Source organism: Pantherophis guttatus, chromosome 6, assembly GCF_059756535.1.
Source record: "Pantherophis guttatus breed Tessera chromosome 6, ASM5975653v1, whole genome shotgun sequence".
Taxonomy (NCBI): domain Eukaryota; kingdom Metazoa; phylum Chordata; class Lepidosauria; order Squamata; family Colubridae; genus Pantherophis; species Pantherophis guttatus.
Window position 1 is genome coordinate 16,474,532 of NC_142068.1, and position 19,144 is coordinate 16,493,675.

The 19,144-nt window shown below is 41.5% G+C and overlaps 1 protein-coding gene across 8 annotated transcripts in view; it reads right to left on the reverse strand.

The window, feature by feature from the left end:
* The window catches only part of NLGN1 (neuroligin 1), a 768,195-nt gene that overhangs the window by 587,148 nt on the left and 161,903 nt on the right, over positions 1-19,144 (reverse strand). For 6 of the 8 annotated variants that reach the window (XM_034438960.3, XM_034438959.3, XM_034438958.3 and 3 more), the window contains exon 1: positions 3,433-4,149. The exons of the other annotated variants lie outside the window; for them this stretch is intronic. The gene's annotated coding sequence lies outside the window, so the exon portion shown is untranslated. Of the gene's footprint in view, positions 1-3,432; positions 4,150-19,144 lie in introns of those variants that run through there. 8 annotated transcript variants of the gene reach the window in all.

A 19,144-nucleotide genomic window follows, 5' to 3' on the forward strand; every position in this document is an offset into this window, starting at 1 on the left:
ATAAATGCAAGAAGAGCAAGCATCTTGAAAAGAACAGAATTGTTTGAAAAATATTTCCCAAATGCCTCAGGTAAGTATTTCATCTTAATATTTTTTTTAAAAAAAATAAATCTCAAGCACACTAAAGATTATTTTTTGATTTTGAAAATAATCACAAGGAATACATATAATCGTTTGGACAACAACTGTGTTACATTAAAGACGGGGGTCTAAAATCTAAAGCAAGCCAGGATTTTTTATTATTGTTATTTTATTTTAATCTTTTTAAAAGATTGCTAAAAAAAAAAAAGGTTGAGGAGTGACTGTGGTAGTTTATAAAGATGAGCTTTCCTAAAGCAAGATTTATGGTCATTAAAACCAAACTGCTTATATTCATAAAGTGTTTTAACTTAATTACTGCCATATGATTCCTTAAAATGATTCAAAATTAGATCGTTCTCCAGATTCCCAGGTAACTTTCATTACCAGTCAATTAATATTAAGTAATATAACATTAATTAAATACGCTGAAGATTGGTTTTGCTCCTCTCATGCAAAAGTAAATTTCTAATTCAGCCCAATGGAAAAAGGGGGTGGAATCCTGCATGGCTATTAATTTCCTTCCTTTTCCTTCCATTCTTTATCTATGATATAAACTAATAAACTGCTTATTGGTTTTTTTTTCCCCCTAAAAGGAGTCTTAATCTCTGAAATAATAATAAGGTCTATTGAAATTGTCAATAGATGAAAATGCAGACACATGATAATATTTTAAGAATAATTTATTTACCCAATTTATTTTTCTGTGCGTCCTTGTAAGGCTTAAACGAGATTATGGTTGCTGCAAGTTCAATATGCACACTGAATGCAGCTCTGTAATCATGCGATTCAATTCTAAGCCCGATTTTTCCTGCCTCTACACAGTTAAGCATTAAAATTTTAGCAGGAATTAAAGTAAATAATGTCAAAAAGGTTACAATCTAGCAGCTCAAACCTATGCATGCTTACAAAGGAGTAGATCCGCCTAGTTCAAAAGGATTTCCTTCCCCAAATGAAAATGCTCAGGCCATCACAGCTCTAAATATATATATATATATATTTCCCAGTCAGCCATATGATCAAAGATGATTTTTCACAGTGTTAATTTAAACCTTCCTGATCTGAAGTGGAAAAGCCGAAATCCACATCCCTGCAGATCAGCAACCCAACTGAGCAATTCTGAACTTATAACTTTTGAGGCGGATTTCATAAATTGGAGGCTGGAAGAGAGCTACAATAAGCATTCTTATTCCCAGTCGCATAATTTCTGATCGTCTCCCAGATATGAACATTTCAAAAGCTGTCATCACGGGAGCCTTTTCAACTTGTAGACAAATCTCTTCGGTGTCATGGAAACCCTATGATGACTACCAACCCATGCTCCAATCCTACCCTCCCACCCCTACCCCAAAGACCTGGATACAATTCCTGGCAGTCCCTTTTCGAGACCGACATCCACATTTCCACATTTCCACATCTCATTGGGCCCCTTAATGAAAACCCATGAGTTTCCAACAAAAACCCACAAACATTTCCCCACGGCCCTCTTCTTCCACTCCACCAAGCCTTCCCACAATGGCACGAGTGACATTCCCCCTTCTCCCCACTCACCCACCCACCCACTCCCTCTTTTCTGAGCCTTCAAACAGCGCCCCTGGCGGACGCATCCACGAATCACACACACACACACACACCCGACTCTTCTGGAATTGCAACGGGAATGGCAAGGAACTCCGAAAAGATTGGCAAGCTTCCACGCGCGTTTCCCAGCCCTTCGTCCTGCTCCAGGGTGACCACGCTTCATCCCGAAGATGGGATGATGATGAAGAAGAAGGGGCGAGGCTAGATAAACCCGAGTCTCCTGTCAATGGATGATGATGATGATGATGAATAATAATAATAATAATAATAATAATAATAATAATAATAATAATAATAATAATAATAATAATAATAATAATAATAATAATAATAATAATAATAATATACCCCCGGGATCATCAGGGTCGCAAGAAGCAAGTTGCAACTCACGGGCCAGGCCGGCTTACTCACTCGTAGAAGCGAGAACGCCAGTCGCTCAAACCCCCGCCCGCTGCCGAGACGGTGCAACCCCAGGCCCCGCGGTTGCCAAGGGGTGCGCGGCTGTCGGTCTGGCTGTCGGTCCGCGTGCGTTGGGTGGCAAGCGAGATGGGTTTCACACGCACACCTTCCAAAGCCCCCTTTGCAAGCCACATGCACCCAGCCACCCACCCACCCCCCGAACACAAACGAAAGACAGATCCAGCCAGGCTCAAGGCGTCTCGGAACCTCGTCCGATGTAAGGGAGGGAGGGAGGGTGGGTGAGTGGCCGGCCGGCGGGCCTTGGACCACCCCCCCTTCGGACCCAGCCGGCCGCTGTTGCTGCTGCAGCCCAGACTTATTGGCCGCAAAGTTTCGCTGCAGCCGCAACCCAAGGAGAAGAAACAAGGATGAGAAAAAGAAGGGAGGAGGGAGAGAGAGAGAGAGAGAAAGAGAGAGAGGCAGGTTTAGGTTCGGTTCTCCGAACGAAGCAATCCCGATCCCCAATTGCCCCTGCAAGAGAACCGGGCGCTTTGCAAAGATTTCTGCCCAGCAGGGTAACAGAAGGCGGCAGCCCCGCCATCGAGGCTTGGAGTCAACTCCCGCATCCCTCGGTACCGGGGTCCATTTCACAAGCACCCTGCGCTGGCAAGAAAAGTAGAGCTCGGCTGACTTACGACCCCGCAAAGTTGGGGAGGGGGGGAAGATGGGAGCTCTTCCTTCCACCCCCACCCCTCCACCCCCTCCACCCCCCCCGGCCTCAGCCGAGGCTCCGGGGTCCCAGCCAGGTTTTGGCCGATCTCGAGGACTCACCGTCGGCTGGCTACTACTTCGGCGCGCCCCCCCCCCCACCACCACCACCTCGGTAACGCGTTCGCTCCGGCCGAGAGACAAGGCAGCGCCAGCCTAGTTTCTAACCCCTCGCCGCCCTCCCGAAGCATCTTCCTTCCTTCCCCTCCGCTTTGGCCTCCTGACCAATAAATAAATAAATAAATAAATAAATAAATAAATAAATAAATAAATAAATAAATAAATAAATAAATAAATAAAAAAAAATTAATCCCATTTTCTTTGGAAAAGAAGCAATGAAGGTGCTCCCCTCCCTCTCTCCGGCCAATATTTCTTTCTGATCTGGTTTACAGCAGGTTTAAAAAAAAAAAAAGAAAGAAAGAAAGAAAACCCTTTCTGAGCAGTGCATTTTCTCTTGATAAAGAAAGAAAACAAAAATCAGCAACCCCACAAAACAAAAACAAGAGGATGGGGAGATGGGGGGGGGAAGCCTTTTGATTAATTGAGAAAAGAGGGAGGAAAGAAGGAGGGAGGGAGAGAGAGAGAGAAAGGAGCGAAAGTATTTACCAATTCACAAAGGCTGCCTTTTTTCCCCCTTTTTTTCTTTTTTAACGCAAAGTCCATCGCTCAAAAGCGTGAATTCATCGGATCCCAAAGCGTTATTTATCCACCTTTTAAAAAGGAAAGATGCAGCCGCCAGGCGGGTTCTTAAAAATTTATCCCCCTGGACGCTTCCAAATCGTCGCGATTCATCTCATTCCTGCCCCCCTTCTTGTCCTCTTCCCAAGACTGCGAATTTTTTTTTTTTAAAAAAAAAGGGGGGCGAAAACCCCACTATCCCATCCGGAATTCATCGGCATCGAGCTTCTTGAACCAAGCCGCCGCCGCCGCCGTCGCCACCTCCATTTAAATCCACCATCAAGCAAGGAGGACCCTGGGGGGGGTAAAAAAAAGGATCAAACGCGACTTCTTTTCGGATGCCACCCAGATAATCCGACTAAATCCAATAGATTTTTTTTTGTTGCCTCGAATCTGAAATTGCCCTCTAAATGGAAGTCCCTTCCTTCGCTTGAGGTCCAGTGGGGTGATTTTCGCACCACACGCCGCGTCAGAAGAATTTTCTCTCTGTGTGTGGGTAGTTTAATCTCGCTCTCTCTTTCTCCTTCGCTCTCTCTCTCCTGGATGCATAGTGCTCGCTATAAAAAAAGGAAAAGAGAGAGAAAGAAGACCGAGAACGTTGCTTTGCCTCTATTACAGTTTTCAACTCCAAATTGCTGCTGGATGAAAAATGGTACAAAGGTACCCCTAGTGGCCAAAGAGGGGAATAACGTGAGCTTTCATTCCGCTTGTTTCCCTTCCTCCCTCGCTTTTCTTCCTTCCCCTTTTTGCAAGACAAACTCATCTGTTTAGAGCGTTTACTGTAAGGAGCCTATTCTGCCTTCTTAATTAGCTCTGTATCTAGATGCAGGAATAAATTCTGGTGCCATCCAACATTAAAGGAAGGAGAATTTGAAATGTCCTCCTTTGCTACTCGGCGAGCACCAAGGTTCAACACTGAGCTTTTCTACCGATCGCAGGTCAGACAAATCCCATTTTACAGTTGAAGGCAAGGACTTCTACTAAATCAGCCTCTGAATATAATCCTCAGCTTACAATTTTCATTTAGTGTCTGTTCAAGGGTGCTGGAAAAAAAAAAGAGGCTTACAATTGGTTCTCACACCTTTCAACTGTTGCAGCATCCCCCTGGTCACATGATCAAAATTCAGGCATTTGACAATGTTAGGAAATGATAATTACCTAACTTGTTGGGTTGGCAATATATAAAACCTCAATATAGCTTTAAGACTGTATTGCTGTATTGCATCATACTGTGTCCTGATTGGTTAGCTCTATATCCAATCTCCTTAAGAGAGAGCTTGAAACATGGTTTGTTTCTCTTTGCTGATCATTATTGCTCTTTGTTGTGTTTGCTACTGTTTGCAATTGTTTATTGTGTATGACTACGACAACTGGTAAGAAGACTTTATTATTGGATATCCCTGGTCTATTGTTTTACTGTCTACTGCTTTATCTGTGTATGACCTGGACTGTTTATTGGACTGTGCCTTATTACTATTTCCTAAAAGTAAACCCAACTCAGTGTATCTGTGTGTTGGCTGTGGTTATTCGCAACTGCTCTCAATCGCTTTCATGTGCACACCCTTGCTACTCAATGGGTTGCTCTGCGAATTCCTCAACAGACAACGGGCATGTCCTTATAATGATCCTGGCATCATGTGAACACCATATGCAGCCTTCCTTGCCAGCTTCCAACAAGCAAAGCTAATGGGGGGAAAGCTGGATTAGGGTTCACTGTGTGACTCACTTAACAACCAGGGCAAAAAAAAAAAGGTCATAAAATAATGTGTGACTCATTTAACAACTGCCTTGCTTAGCAATGGAAACAATGGCCCCAATTGTGGTCTTAAGTCAAGAGCTACCTGTACCCTGTAATCCCTGTTCCTATGATACTGACCATGACTTCTCCCCAGCCTATGATTTGAATGGTCCTATCTCAACTATTCTGTATTCTGAAGCATATCTAACCTTTTCCCCTGTGAACATTTCACATTCTTCCTCTCCCTTTTCAAGGGCAGATATACTAAAGTGACCAGACCAATCTTGATCATCACTAAGTAAATTTTAGTACCTAGATAATATCCATATGTAGAGGTAGAGTCACTAAGTACATTCCAACAGAGGAGAATATATATGTAGCTCGGGGTTGAACTGTGGAATCCTTGGTGTTCTCTGAGCTTGTTTGTTCTCTTGCAGATGTTCCATTTCCCAACTAGGTAGCATCATCGCTGATGTTGTTAACACCATGTTGTTGTCAGCAGTGATGATGTTACCTACTTGGGTAATGAAACATCTGCACATGAACAACTAAGCTCAGAGAGCACCAAGGACACCACAGGAAATACACTGCCTATTTTCAGTCAGTTAGCACCCTCAAAATATTTACCTGTCCACCCAGGTGGACAAGCCATCTAAGATCACTGCCACAGCTAGGATGATCTCAAAATCTGCTAGTCATTATGTAAAAAAATAGTAATACATTATTGCTTTATCATCACTAAATCAAAGCCTGAATCTCTAAACAGGCCTAACTGAAATCAGAAGCTCCTAGACTCCGTTTATAGATAGAGCAGGATTTTTCTTCTTCTTGTGATTTTTTTTTTTAAATTTGTTTTCAAAATGAACATGCCTTTCAGCATGGATCCCTTTTCTCCCGGTAAGTTTTACAGTGCTATGGCCCAGCAAGGGGAAAAATGCACCAGTTCAGACTGCTGAACACATAAAAATGCACAACGGGCCCCATAAGCAAATGTTGCAGCCGGAAGCATCCATCAGAGGTCAAAAAGGAGCAAAGGATGGAAACAGCATTGTGTGTCATGATGCAAGCACCACTCCTTCTGTAAGTAGGTTGTGATTGAGAAGGAAAAAACTTGGGTTGCTTTCTTCATTTTGACAAATGCCTCTGAGGCTGCAGAAGTCTCTACTTGCAATATATTCTCTTTCCTAAAAGGAATTTTGTGCTCAGTACAATCTTCTTTACAGAAATTATGGGCTGCAGGCATGTGGATCTTAACCGGATGGTTTATCCACGTACAGTTTTGTTTCTATCCTGACACTCATCACCTACATCGGTGTCCTATCTTGGATTCTCTCAATTCCTAGGTGAATCACTCTCAACGAAGTGATAAGATCAGTCAGGAATTGCATATTTCAAGAGAATCCACAAAGATAATTGTTCTTAGAAGATAGATAGATATCATGTTTTCCCCAAAATAAGACTCGGTCTTATATTAATTTTTGTGCCAAAAGATGCATTATGGCTTATTTTCTGGTTAGGTCTTATTTTGGGAAAAAATAGAGTACTAAACACCCCTGTCTGCTGACGATCTTAACTGGGGCTCATTTTGGGGGTAGGGCTTAAATTACGAACATCCTGAAAAATCATGCTAGGGCTTATTTTCCGGTGGGGTCTTATTTTTGAGGAAACAGGGTAGATAGATAGGTAGGTAGGTAGGTAGGTAGGTAGGTAGGTAGGTAGGTAGATAGATAGATAGATAGATAGATAGATAGATAGATAGATAGATAGATAGATAGATAGAATTACAAAATACATTATATATACTTCATATACTGTGTATATGAAGGCAAAATTGAAGTACTGAAAGAGATAGGAATTGTGACTGGAGACTTCTAAATATTGAAGTGGGATATGGAATATGGCAGCTCTAGAAAATATTGATGGTGATGAATAGTAAGATGGAAACAAAGGAAAAATCCATGAAATGCCAAACTTTTTCCAACTGCCTCTCTAATGAAACTCATTGATGACAAAGAGTTGGAGATATAATAATCTGCCAGAGAAAACAGTGAAAACCTGGCAGCTTTTACATTGGCTAGATTTATATTTCCAGCGGGGCTTTTTAAGATGCTGGCTAGAGATAACAGCAGAAACATATTTTAATCAATGTGTGCAATTAATTTGTTTGGTTGGTTTATACAGCTGCCCATCGCACCAATTACCAGTTCATGTATGTTGTGTTTTCTTTACTTTAAATTCTATATATTCTGGTTAAGAGTAGACTCATTGAAACCATCAAGATTTCAATTCAGCATGTCTACCTTAAGTTCCATGGATGGCAAAGAGTCTCTTCTAAGCATAATTAAACCTAATTTAAAAATTGATTTGAAATAATCTAACAAAGAAAAGAAAGGGGAAAAAAACTTTTCAGGCACATAGAGATAAAAAAATCATCTACATGCCATTCAAAAGAAACAACCAGAGCAGTGGTGGGTTCCTCCCGGTCTGGTCCGGTTCGGTCGAGCTGGTAGTGGTGATGATATGACATCACCGAACCAGTTCTCCCCCCCCGCCCTCCCACCCCCCACCCCCACAAGTTATTCTTACCTTTTATTTGGTCCCACCCCCAATCTATTGCTGCCTCCTGAGTCCCAGCTGATGACTAGAGGGAAAAAAACTGTTTAAACTCTTGCCGCGGGGCTTCAAAAGGCCATCCTACAGCTGATCAGTGTTAAAAGCAAACAAATGAGTCGGGTCGTAAGTGCGAGGACTGGTCGTAAGTGCGAGGACCTTTCAGAAATGACTCTGACCAGCTAGCCACGCCCACCTAGTCACATGACCTCCAAGCCACACCCACAAACTAAGCCACGCCCACAGAACCAGTAGTAAAAAAATTTAGAACCCACCCCTGAACCAGAGAGATCAAAAGGAAACAAAAAGACTAAAAACTTATCAACATCAGAAATCAACATCCACATGAGCAGAGATTAACTTCAAGATTAACATTTGACCAACAATCAAGAAGTAAGCAACACCCCAATCAAGGAATTACCAACACAGACAAACAAGCTACAGTAACAGATTAACAGATAGTTGGAAGGGACCTTGTAGATCATCTAGTCCAACCCCCTGCCCAAGCAGAAGACCCTACATCTGTCTCTACCTAGGATCAAACTCACAACCTCCTGATTGTGTGGCAAAAACTCCATCTCCTGGCCACAGCAGCTGGGTTTGTAAACAACAGGCAAATCAAGGTTTAGAACACCAAGAACATTCGTGCCAACTCTGACAAGGCAAGCCACAAGTATACAAAAATAAGAGCAAACCCCACTCCATTCTAGTACTGATGAAGTTACCTAGTTGGGTAATGAAACATCTGCAAGAAAAACACTAATTTCATAGAGCACCAAGGACCCCACAAAAACTTTCGGGTTATGAATAGAAGAGCCCCAGTGGATCATGCCATCCTTCGCTTTTTAACACCAAACTAGATTCTTTAGACATTCTCCCTACAAAATTAAAACCTTTCTGAGATTTGCTTCAAATATCTAACATTCAAAAATATACTGTCTCCAATCATGAATGTTATTTCCAGCAACCTGATAGATTTATCCACTATTTGACATATCTATGAATTTGTCTATCCATTTCCAAAAGCTATCTTCCTCATAGAACCAATGGTATGATAAAAAGTAAATATTCAATATCTTTTTCCTACTGCTCATATATATCACACTCATTCAACAGGAGTCTCCTTTTCCTGATTACACAATGTAAGTTACATATTTTTTTCCCGATGTGACAAAACAGTGTCAGCTTCAAAATACTCATGTTCAGCAAGGCATCCCAAATGCATTCACAAGTCCAGTGTGTAGAGAACTCCAGGCAAGGTAAACCTGTCAGGAAATTTGATAAAATCTTTTCTGCTCCTAAGGTTTGGTGGCAGACAAATGTAGACTAATGTTTGTAGTGGTGACAGAATAATTTTGCACAAAGTTTGACTAGTCTACCTGAAATATCAAAATCAACATGCAGGATATTTATTTTAAATTTAAATTGCATTTACGGCTTCAATAAAATGCAATGCAGTAAGAACCTGCAGTGGTGATGAAAGAGATCATTCATAAGAAATCATTCACAAATACACACATACACGTTTTCTATTGGTTAATGTTAGGCACTCCGAACTCCTCTCTTTTGCGGGGATGCAGAAGCCCCTTAAATCATAGCTATGAAAATCGACGACCCGGTTTACTGCATCTTCAATGCAGTAGTATACTGCATTCCAACTCCAATGCAGTTGGAAAAAGTAGTATAACCCATAAATCAATCATAACATGTTTTTCAAAATCCCAAGGAAAATCTCACATGCTTCCATGAACACTCAAGAAATCAAATGACCCCATTCCAAAGGTGCTTTTCCCAAAGGCAACTGGAGTTTCTTTGGTTTTGCTTAAAGAAATTTTGCTTCTCATCTAAGAAGCTTCTTCAGTTGCCACGATGAACTGAAGAAGCTTCTTGGATGAGAAGCAAAGCATCTTCTAGGAAAACAGAGGAAGTTCAGTTGCCTTTGGGAAAAGCACCTCTGGGGCAACCATGACCTGGATGACTGACAATCTCCATAGACACAGAACACCATGGATGTAATATTGTCCAACCCACTTTGCTTCCTCATTTTGCCTATTGCCACTGTTGACTTCCCCCCAAAGTTAAGTTTCTTATCTTTTTATCTCATACCACAGGGTTTAAGAAGTACAAGGTCACCTTGCAAATTCAGTGGTAGGTTTTTCTGCATACAGGTATTCCTCAATTTACAACCAGTCACTTAGCAACTAATCGAAGTCTTGACAGACCTACCTGGGGAATACTTTCAATCATCTCAAGTTACAACCATCATGGACAAGCTCCATTATGGTCATAACTTGGAAACTACCTGTATACACAACTTGAAACCTCAGGTTTGGTTATTCATAGTCCAGGATCCATACTCTCTTGCAGTGCTATGCATAATGTTATTCTGTCTGGGAAATTTGGGGAGTTGTAACCTGAATACATCTAGGCAGCTTGAGTTCAGGGGTGGGGAGTGGGAATTGCACCACAACAGAATGTAGTAAACTGGTCTAAATCCTGTTTAGTCTGCTGTCCCAGTGCTAAAAGGCAATAAGAATTGCCAAGGATTGAGTTTTCCCATCTGAAGTTCATTATTTTTAGACCAGGTTGAGATAGGACAATCCTTCAAGTAGAGAATATGTTTAGAGATCATAGAATAGGCTATTTTTCTTGGTCTAATTGACCTTCGAGGAGCAAAGGTTGATAATATAATGACATCACTGGAAAGGGGCAAATATTTAAATTTATTTTTGGAATCTGCAGAGTTTTAAAACCCTTTAAAACTCAAACTAGAAATAACTGCGTGATTTGGAAGGTTGGGTAAAATGGGTACCTGAAAGCTGTACAAATAAGATAAATAATAAAATGATAAGATGATAGATAAGGTGAGGTGAGGTGAGGTGAGATGAGATGAGATAAGATAAATACTTACGATTTATATTGTTTACTTAGTAATCTAGTATGATTTATGTTGATTGCTTATTTAGTATCCATGACTAAGGATTGTATCTAACGTTTTATGATGAATGTATTTTACAATGACTATGTTAATGATCTATCACTATTGTTGTATGTACACTGCAGAGGTGGGTTCTACTTACCTTTACTACCAGTTTGCATGCGCAGAAGCAATTTGATGACGTCGGGGTCGGTGGGCAGAGCCTCCCGCCGGTTTTACTACCAGTTCTATAGAACCGGTGCGAACCGGGGGCAACCCACCACTGGTACACTGAGAGCTTATGCACAGGAAACAAATTCCTTATGTCTAATCACACTTGGCCAATAAATAATTCTATTCTGTTCTGTTCTGTTCTGTTCTGTTCTGTTCTGTTCTGTTCTGTTCTGTTCTGTTCTGTTCTATTCTATTCTATTCTATTCTATTCTATTCTATTCTATCCTATCCTATCCTATCCTATCCTATCCTATCCTATCCTATCCTATCCTAGTCTAGTCTAGTCTAGTCTATTCTGATGAGATGAGATGAGATGAGATGAGATAAGACCAATCTACTATGGGAAGATTCTTGGGTCTAAAAGCAGGTTTTAGAGGGCTACTGTCCCTCAAAGACTGCAGGCTATTTACTCCTTGATATGTAGGACTGTCCTCTGTGAAGAAGGAACCTAGAATTGTTTTATTCTCTAGCCATCTCTTTTGTGCTCCTTACTCATTTTTGTTTTTTCCCAACTGAAAGAATCCAACATTTATTCTGTTTCTTTAGGCAGGGATGGGTAACTCGAGACATATTTTTTCCCCATTTCTACCATTACTGTCTTATTTTAAAGGAATAAATATCCCCCAACAGGAAAAATGGGCATACACATTTCACCATAGGCCCCTCTCTGCAAATGCCACTACAGCTCTCAGAGGCTGAAAATGAGGCTTTTTCTCAAGCTTGTCACCTCTTAGAGAAGGCTAGACCACTGCTTTGTTATTTTGCTTACCTATTTTACATCTTTAAAATAACAGGGTTGGAAAGGACCTTGGAGCTCTTCTAATCCAACCCCCTACTCAAGCAGGAGATCCTGTACCATTTCAGAGAAATGGTTATCCAATCTCTTCTTTAAAAAAAACTCCAGTGGTGGAGCACCCACAATTTCTGAAGGCAAGCCATTCCACTGATCAATTGTTCTAACCGTCAGGAAGTTTCTCCTTATTTCTAGTTTGGTTCTTTCTTTGATTATTTTCCATCCGTTGCTTCTTGGACCTGATAGCACTATGTGCATCCTGCTGTCAGGTTTCAATGTCATCTCAAATAAATTGCACTCCCAAACAATTAATCTTTGCTGAAATATTCCATTTATTGAGTACGACAGATCTGGCCCCGACTTCGTCGTAGCCGATACTAACCCTCTGACCCACAAACCCTTCCCTTTCCGTTCCCCAATTCTCATCTTCTCATTGGCCATCTTCCAAGTCAGTCTCCCCAGCTTCTGACCTCACCCCACAGGAATGTTCCCCCCTCCCGTCCCATCTCCTAGGGGATATTATCTACAGAGAAAATAAGCAGGTGAAAAGTCAAGCCTCGTCTTTTTATGGCAGCATCAGAATGCTGACATCTGCTTCATTACACGGGCATTTCAAAGTGTCTATCTTGGTATACTTCTTTTTCCTAGGTGTGGAGCAAACTCTAAAACTCCAACACGGCATACATCAAGTTTAATTTTGGAAGGCCTTTGGGGTTCTTAGTATTCAAAGATGTGTAAATATCACATGTCTAGGTAATAAATTGCCTTGGATGCAGAGATGATTTTTAATAGGGAGAATCAGCTATGCAACGTCAATAAACTGCTTAATAAAAGATGAAGCCCTAAGTAATTGGGGTGTATTGATGGTCAGGCAGGATGAAAATCTCAGAGCACCAAATATTCAGGAAATCCTGATAGATTTCATGGTTACTAACAGTCACCATGCTGTATATGAGTACAGGTGGCAACTTGAAAACTTCATAACAGGGCTGTATAATTTGATGGGCATCACATGAAGATGTCTCCATCATCTTTGACAGATTAATCAAATATTAATATTTAGTATATTGGAATAGCATATACCCGTGATGGCGAACTTGTGGCACACGGAGCCATATCTGTGGGCACGTGAGCACTGCCATAGCTCAGCTCCAGCGCGCATGCGTGCACTGGCCAGGTAAGTCAGAAAACGGCCTGTTTCCAGTCTCCAGAGGCCTCTGGGGGGGTCAGGAAGGCCGTTTTCGTCCCCCCAGGCTCCTAGAAAGCCTCTGGAGCCTGGGGAGGGCAAAAAACAGGCCTACCGTGCCATTGTGTGCCAAAAGTGAGGGAAGTGTGTGGGGGGGGCATGCATTCATGCACGGGATGGGTGGGACACAGGGGGGCATTGAGTTATGGGTGTGGGCACATGTGCGCGTGACACCCCCCCCCCCCCCGTGCTCCCCCTGCTTTTGGCACGTGACAGCAAAAAGGTTAGCCATCACTGGAATATACATAACCTTCCTTAGCTTTTTTTTAGCTGCACAGCTGCATTATGGAAGCTTTGTACACTCCAGTCAGGCACTCTCCCAGTGAGGGGAATAAAGAACAGCTTCTTTTATCATGGTGCTCATTACTTCTCAGCTTTGTAAACACTTCTATTTAAAATGACTTTTTTTTTTTTTTGAAAAATTGCTTATCTGATTAATTGGACTAACTTCAGTAATTGATCAAGGGTTGCTTGTTTGTTTGATTTAGTTGACTGAGTGAGTTAACTGGGTAATTACGGCTGCTAAAAGCTGAAACCCAGGGTGGAGAAGACAACTGGGGAATGTAGCCAGAAATGGAAGAAGACAAATCTGCTGATGAGTGAAGTTTGAACCAAATGTAGGCTGAGTTTGCAGAACTCAAAATTCTGCAGAATTAAAGAAGAGAGAGAGAGAGAGGGAGAGACACGGAGAGAGAAAGAATATGTAGCACATTCATGCACACATGTACAATTTTATAAAGTCATTAACATATATCACATTCCAATCAGGAGTGAAATGCTACCGGTTCGCTCCAGTTCGGGTGAACCAGTAGTGATAAAAACTACCAATTTGGGCTAACCGGTAGAAATCCTGCTTTCTAGCAAAACTAAATCTTGCGGCACAGCTGATTCCCACCCTCACTGTTCTACTTACCTTCCCAAGCCTCCTTTTGGCGCACACTGTGCATGCATGGCCAGCGAACCAGTAGGAAACCAGTTAAGATTTCACCACTGACTCCAACCCAAAATACACTCAAGGATAAACAGATTACCATAGCTCAAACATTGTATAGGTCATAGAAATTAAAAAAAAATAAAAATAAAAAATGGAGATTTGCTTCTCAGCATTGTCAGAAAACATTTCCATAGTCATGTGGCCGAAAGACTCATGGACGCTACTATCTACTAAAGTGGTACCTATTTATCTACTCCCATTTGCATGCTTTTGAACTGCTAGATGGGTAGGAGCTGGAGCAAGTAACGGGAGGCAAGTAATGGGAGTTCATCCCTTTGTGCAGTGCTCAGGTCCTGAACCCCAGCTATCATCTTTCCAGCTGACAAGCTCAGTGCCTTTAACCTACTCCTGTATAATATATGGCTTATCCAAAAGATATCTCTTTACGGAAATGAGTGACTTTATATGTACAAAAACTAAAGCGATATAAAAGGATTACATGAATAGTCCTATTAGGCAGGTCATTCACGTCATAATTCATTTTATACCAGTAGAAGTTTTTGAAATAGTTTTAAGGACCACCACACCTGGAGCATGTTCCAACAGGATGACTAACCTCTCTTCGGAGCTACACTTTTTATATTAGTGTGAATTGCCACTTTTGTTATTGATTGGACCATGTGATGGACTTTCCTTTGGGTGGGGAAAACCTGGAAACTTTCAGATTCGGGTTTTCCCAGATGTGCCAATACGACATCTCTAATAAAATGGAACTTTGAGGAACCTCAAGCCACTGAGTTTTCTTTCACTGGATCCCTGACATATATATAGTTTCCATCCCAGTCTCTGTTGGAGTCAGACAGTACCAAGGAGGCCATAATGATGATAAGCATCTTCAACAGTTGCTCCCTAACAACTGGCATTTAAAACACATTACAGGTAGTCCTTGAGTTACAGGAGTTTGTTTAATGACCGTTCAAAGTTACAACAGCACTGAAAAAAGTGACTTATGACCATTTTTCACAATTATGTCCGTTGCAGCTTCTGCCTGGTTGCATGATCTACACTTGGATGCTTGACAATTGGTTCACATTGATGATGGTTGTAAGATCCCAGGGTCATGTCATCCCTTTTTGCGACCTTCTGACAAGTAAAGACAATGTGGGAAGCCAGATTCAGTTAACAACCGTGTTGCTAATTTAGCAACCACAGTGATTCACTTAACAACTGTGGTAAGAAAGGTTGTAAAATGGGGGCAAAACTCATTTAACAATTTTCTCACTTAACAACACAAATTTTGGGCTCAATTGTGGTCTAGGACTATTTGTACCTTTGATTTTTAGAGGTTGAAAACAGCTATTAAAATTAGTAGCCACTGATCACCCATTTGCCCATGAATTTGCCTAATCTCCTTTGAAAACAATACCAACTGGTAGCCATCTTCACATCTGTGGCCGGGTTATTTTATAATTGAACTTTGCATTGTAATTACTGAATCTCAGTAATTCCACATTTTAATATTGAGGGGAAAAAGAGAAGCTCTCTTTCTTTTCTTTTCTCTTAGTAGAGCTGCCAAATGCTGTACCTAAAATCTGGGAAACCCAAAATCTAATGTGACACAGCATTCTTGTTAAACCAAATGGTCTAATTTAGGATAAAGCTTGTTCCAATATTCTTGAAAATTAATTATCAGATTTTTGTTACACACCATGACTAACAATATGTATCTGTATTAAATCCATGCATAGAAAGCCAATCTGGTGAGGTGGTTAAGACACTGGGTTAGGAACTGGAAGATTGTGAGTTCAAGTACCATTGTAGACATACGTAAAATCAATTGGGTGAGCTTGGGCCAGTCACTTTGTCTCAGCCCTAGGAAGAAGGCAATGCCAAACCACTTCTGAAAATCTTGCCTAGAAAATTTCAGGGATTACTGTTAGATGCAAGAAACCAGGAGCTAGGGTAGATTAAAAAGTATTATAAATTTATTTCCTCCTTCTAACTACTAACAGCCAAGGCAAATTTGTGCTAGATAAGAATTAACAGAATTCATTGTGGGCTGGACTTAGGTCTCTTGTGGGAGCATAGCAGAGGTGGGTTTCAGCAGGGTCTGACCAGTTCTGGAGAACCGGTAGCGGAAATTTTGAGTAGTTCGGAGAACCGGCAGTAAAAATTCTGACTGGCCCCATCTATTCTCTGCCTCCCAAGTCCCAGCTGATCGGGAGGAAATGGGGATTTTGTAGTAAACTTCCCCTGGAGTGGGGAGGGAATGGAGATTTTACAGTATCCTTCCCCTGCCACGCCCACCAAGCCACTCCCACCAAGCCATGCCACGCCCACCAAGCCATGCCATGCCCACCAAGCCACACCCACAGAACCAGTAGTAAAAAAATTTGAAACCCACCACTGGAACATAGTGACTCCAAACTGATGACACATTTGAGCCTGCCCTCATACCCAGCCTGGTCATCTCCTACAATTACTCCAGGCAGCTACCAGGATTCAATACTGACTCAAAGGCAAACGAACAAACCGAAAATCCACAGCAAGTAAGAATTTCCTTTGGCGTCTTTTTATCCATGCACAGAGTTCATTATTTTAAAACATACGGAAGGGGAGGGAAAATAAAAGGAATGGCAAGTTTCCAAAACAGCCTGGTGAAATGTATTCAAGATGATGACCAACTTGATATGGACCTATATTATTTCACATCTGACATAGCCATATTGCTGCATCAATAACAGATACTTTTCAGTCTGAATATTGTTTTCCTTTGTTATGCCTTTAGGAGCAGGCTGGTTCTTAATCAAACTAGCAGGAATGCTTTGTGCATGATATAGCATGTTTATAAATAAAAGTGAAAACCACTCACGCCGCGATCACGAAATCTCCAGAACCATAAATCCTACAAACTTGAAATTTGGCACATATGTTCCTCTTGGCTTCTAGGTGCTCGCTAAGAAATGATTTTTCAAAATGATCATAAGATCATTAGAATTTCTTATATTATTATTATTATTATTATTATTATTATTATTATTATTATTATTATTATTATTAACATGTTCTGATGCTAATTAGTTAGACATTTAATTCCCCCTCCCAACCTGAAACTAACTCTGGAGTGAACGGGATAGGCTAGGCTAGGCTAGGCTAGGCTAGGCTAGGCTAGGCTAGGCTAGGATAGGATAGGATAGGCTAGGATAGGATAGGATAGGATAGGATAGGCTTCTGTGGGGCAAGCCTGAGGGAGAGAAGGGGGATAGGATAAGCTTCTGTGGGCCAAGGCTGAGGGAGAGAAGGGAGAGGAGAGGCCAACTGTAACTACTCATTAATTTTCAAGCTGTAAGTGTCGATTTATCAAGCCCGATCACATTGTTTCATAGTGGAGCACGGTTATTCAGCTAGTACCATATAATATTCATGAATATACTACAATGTACAGCAGAGTTCCCCAAAATTTCCAGATTGGCAGCCTGGAGCCAGGGGGAGAGGGGGGAAAGAGGGGATGGTTTATGGGAGGTCTAGGCACATATACGCAAATGGGGCACCGAGCACCCGTGACGCTTTCACAAGTAAGGCCCTGAGCACCCATAGTGCTTACGCATGTGGGGCCCCAAGCATCCACGATGCAGTTGTGAATAGGCTACATCCCAATTGCAAATAGGCCATGGATCCGTAATGGGCTGGAGCCCACAGGTTGAGGACCCCTGCTGTACATGAGGTAGTCCTCATCTTACAATCACAATAAGAACTGGAAAATTCATCATACACTGCTACCCTTCATGTAACCACATCACCTTTTATAATCTTTTTGTCACAATCGTTAAGTGAATTGCCTCTAGTCATTAAGCACAACATCCCATGACTGCAACTTGCATCTCCTGCTAGCTTCCTCACTGACTTTTCTTCTTAGAAAACTGGATGGAAAAATAAAAAATGATGATCACAGTACTTACAGAACGCTGCAACTTTTTAAAAGAACAATCTGGTTGCAAAGCACCTAGAGAGTGATCCCATGACCACAGGCAAGCTATGACAATAGTAAGAGCCTGTTATAAGTCACCTTTTTTCAGTGCCATTGTAACTTTGAACAGTCGTTAAACAAATGATGGTTAAGCAAAGACCACCTGTTAAGCAGTTAAGTGGATTCTACTTCCCAGAACAGCTTGGCAGATTACCTCACACTGAAATCTTTAGAAAGGCAGCTTTGATAATGGAATATAATCATTAAAGACACATGTGTAAGCAGCTCACATTCATTTAAGGGACATGGTGGCTCACTGGCTAAGTCACTGAGCTTGTCAATCGAAAGGTCGGCAGTTCAGTGGTTCAAATCCCTAGTGCCGCATAATGGGGTGAGCTCCTGTTACTTGTCCCAGCTTCTGCCAACCTAGCAGTTTGAAAGCACATAAAAAATGCAAGTAGAAAAATAGGGACCACCTTTGGTGGGAAGGTAATAACGTCTGTGTGCCTTTGTCATTTAGTCATGCCAGCCACATGACCACGGAGACATCTCCGGACACCGCTGGCTCTTCAGCTTTGAAACGGAGATGAGCACTGCCCCCTAGAGTCAGGAATGACTAGCACATATGTGCAAGGGGAACCTTTACCTTTACCTTTAATTGATGGTTTTGAGAGAATCCTGCACACCTCCATGACAGTGTATACAAATAGTTCTCAACTTGTAGCCATTTATGTACTGGCTGTTCAAAGTTAAATGGCACTGAAAAAAGTGACTTAAGACTGTTGCAGCATCCGCGTGATCAAAATGCAGCCACTTGGCAAACGACTTGTGTCTCATTGTCCCATGATCACCTGATCACTCTTTGGAACCTTCCTAGCTGGCTTCTGACAAGCAAAGTCAATGGGGGTGAACTCAGATTTGCTTATGATTCACTTAATAATCTCAGTGGTTCGCTTAACAACCATGACAACAAGGTCCTAAAATGGGGCACCACTCACTTTTAACAATTATCTTGCTTAGCAATGGAAATTGTGGTTTCGATTGTGACCATAAGTCAAGCACTACCTATATATGCATCAGTGTGGCTATTCTAACCAATATTCTTTATTCTCCTAGTCTTCTAGCTAGACAGTTATTCTTCCTACTATAATAATAAAAAAAAACCTTAACAAGGCAAAAAGACAGTTGAACAAAGCAAAGC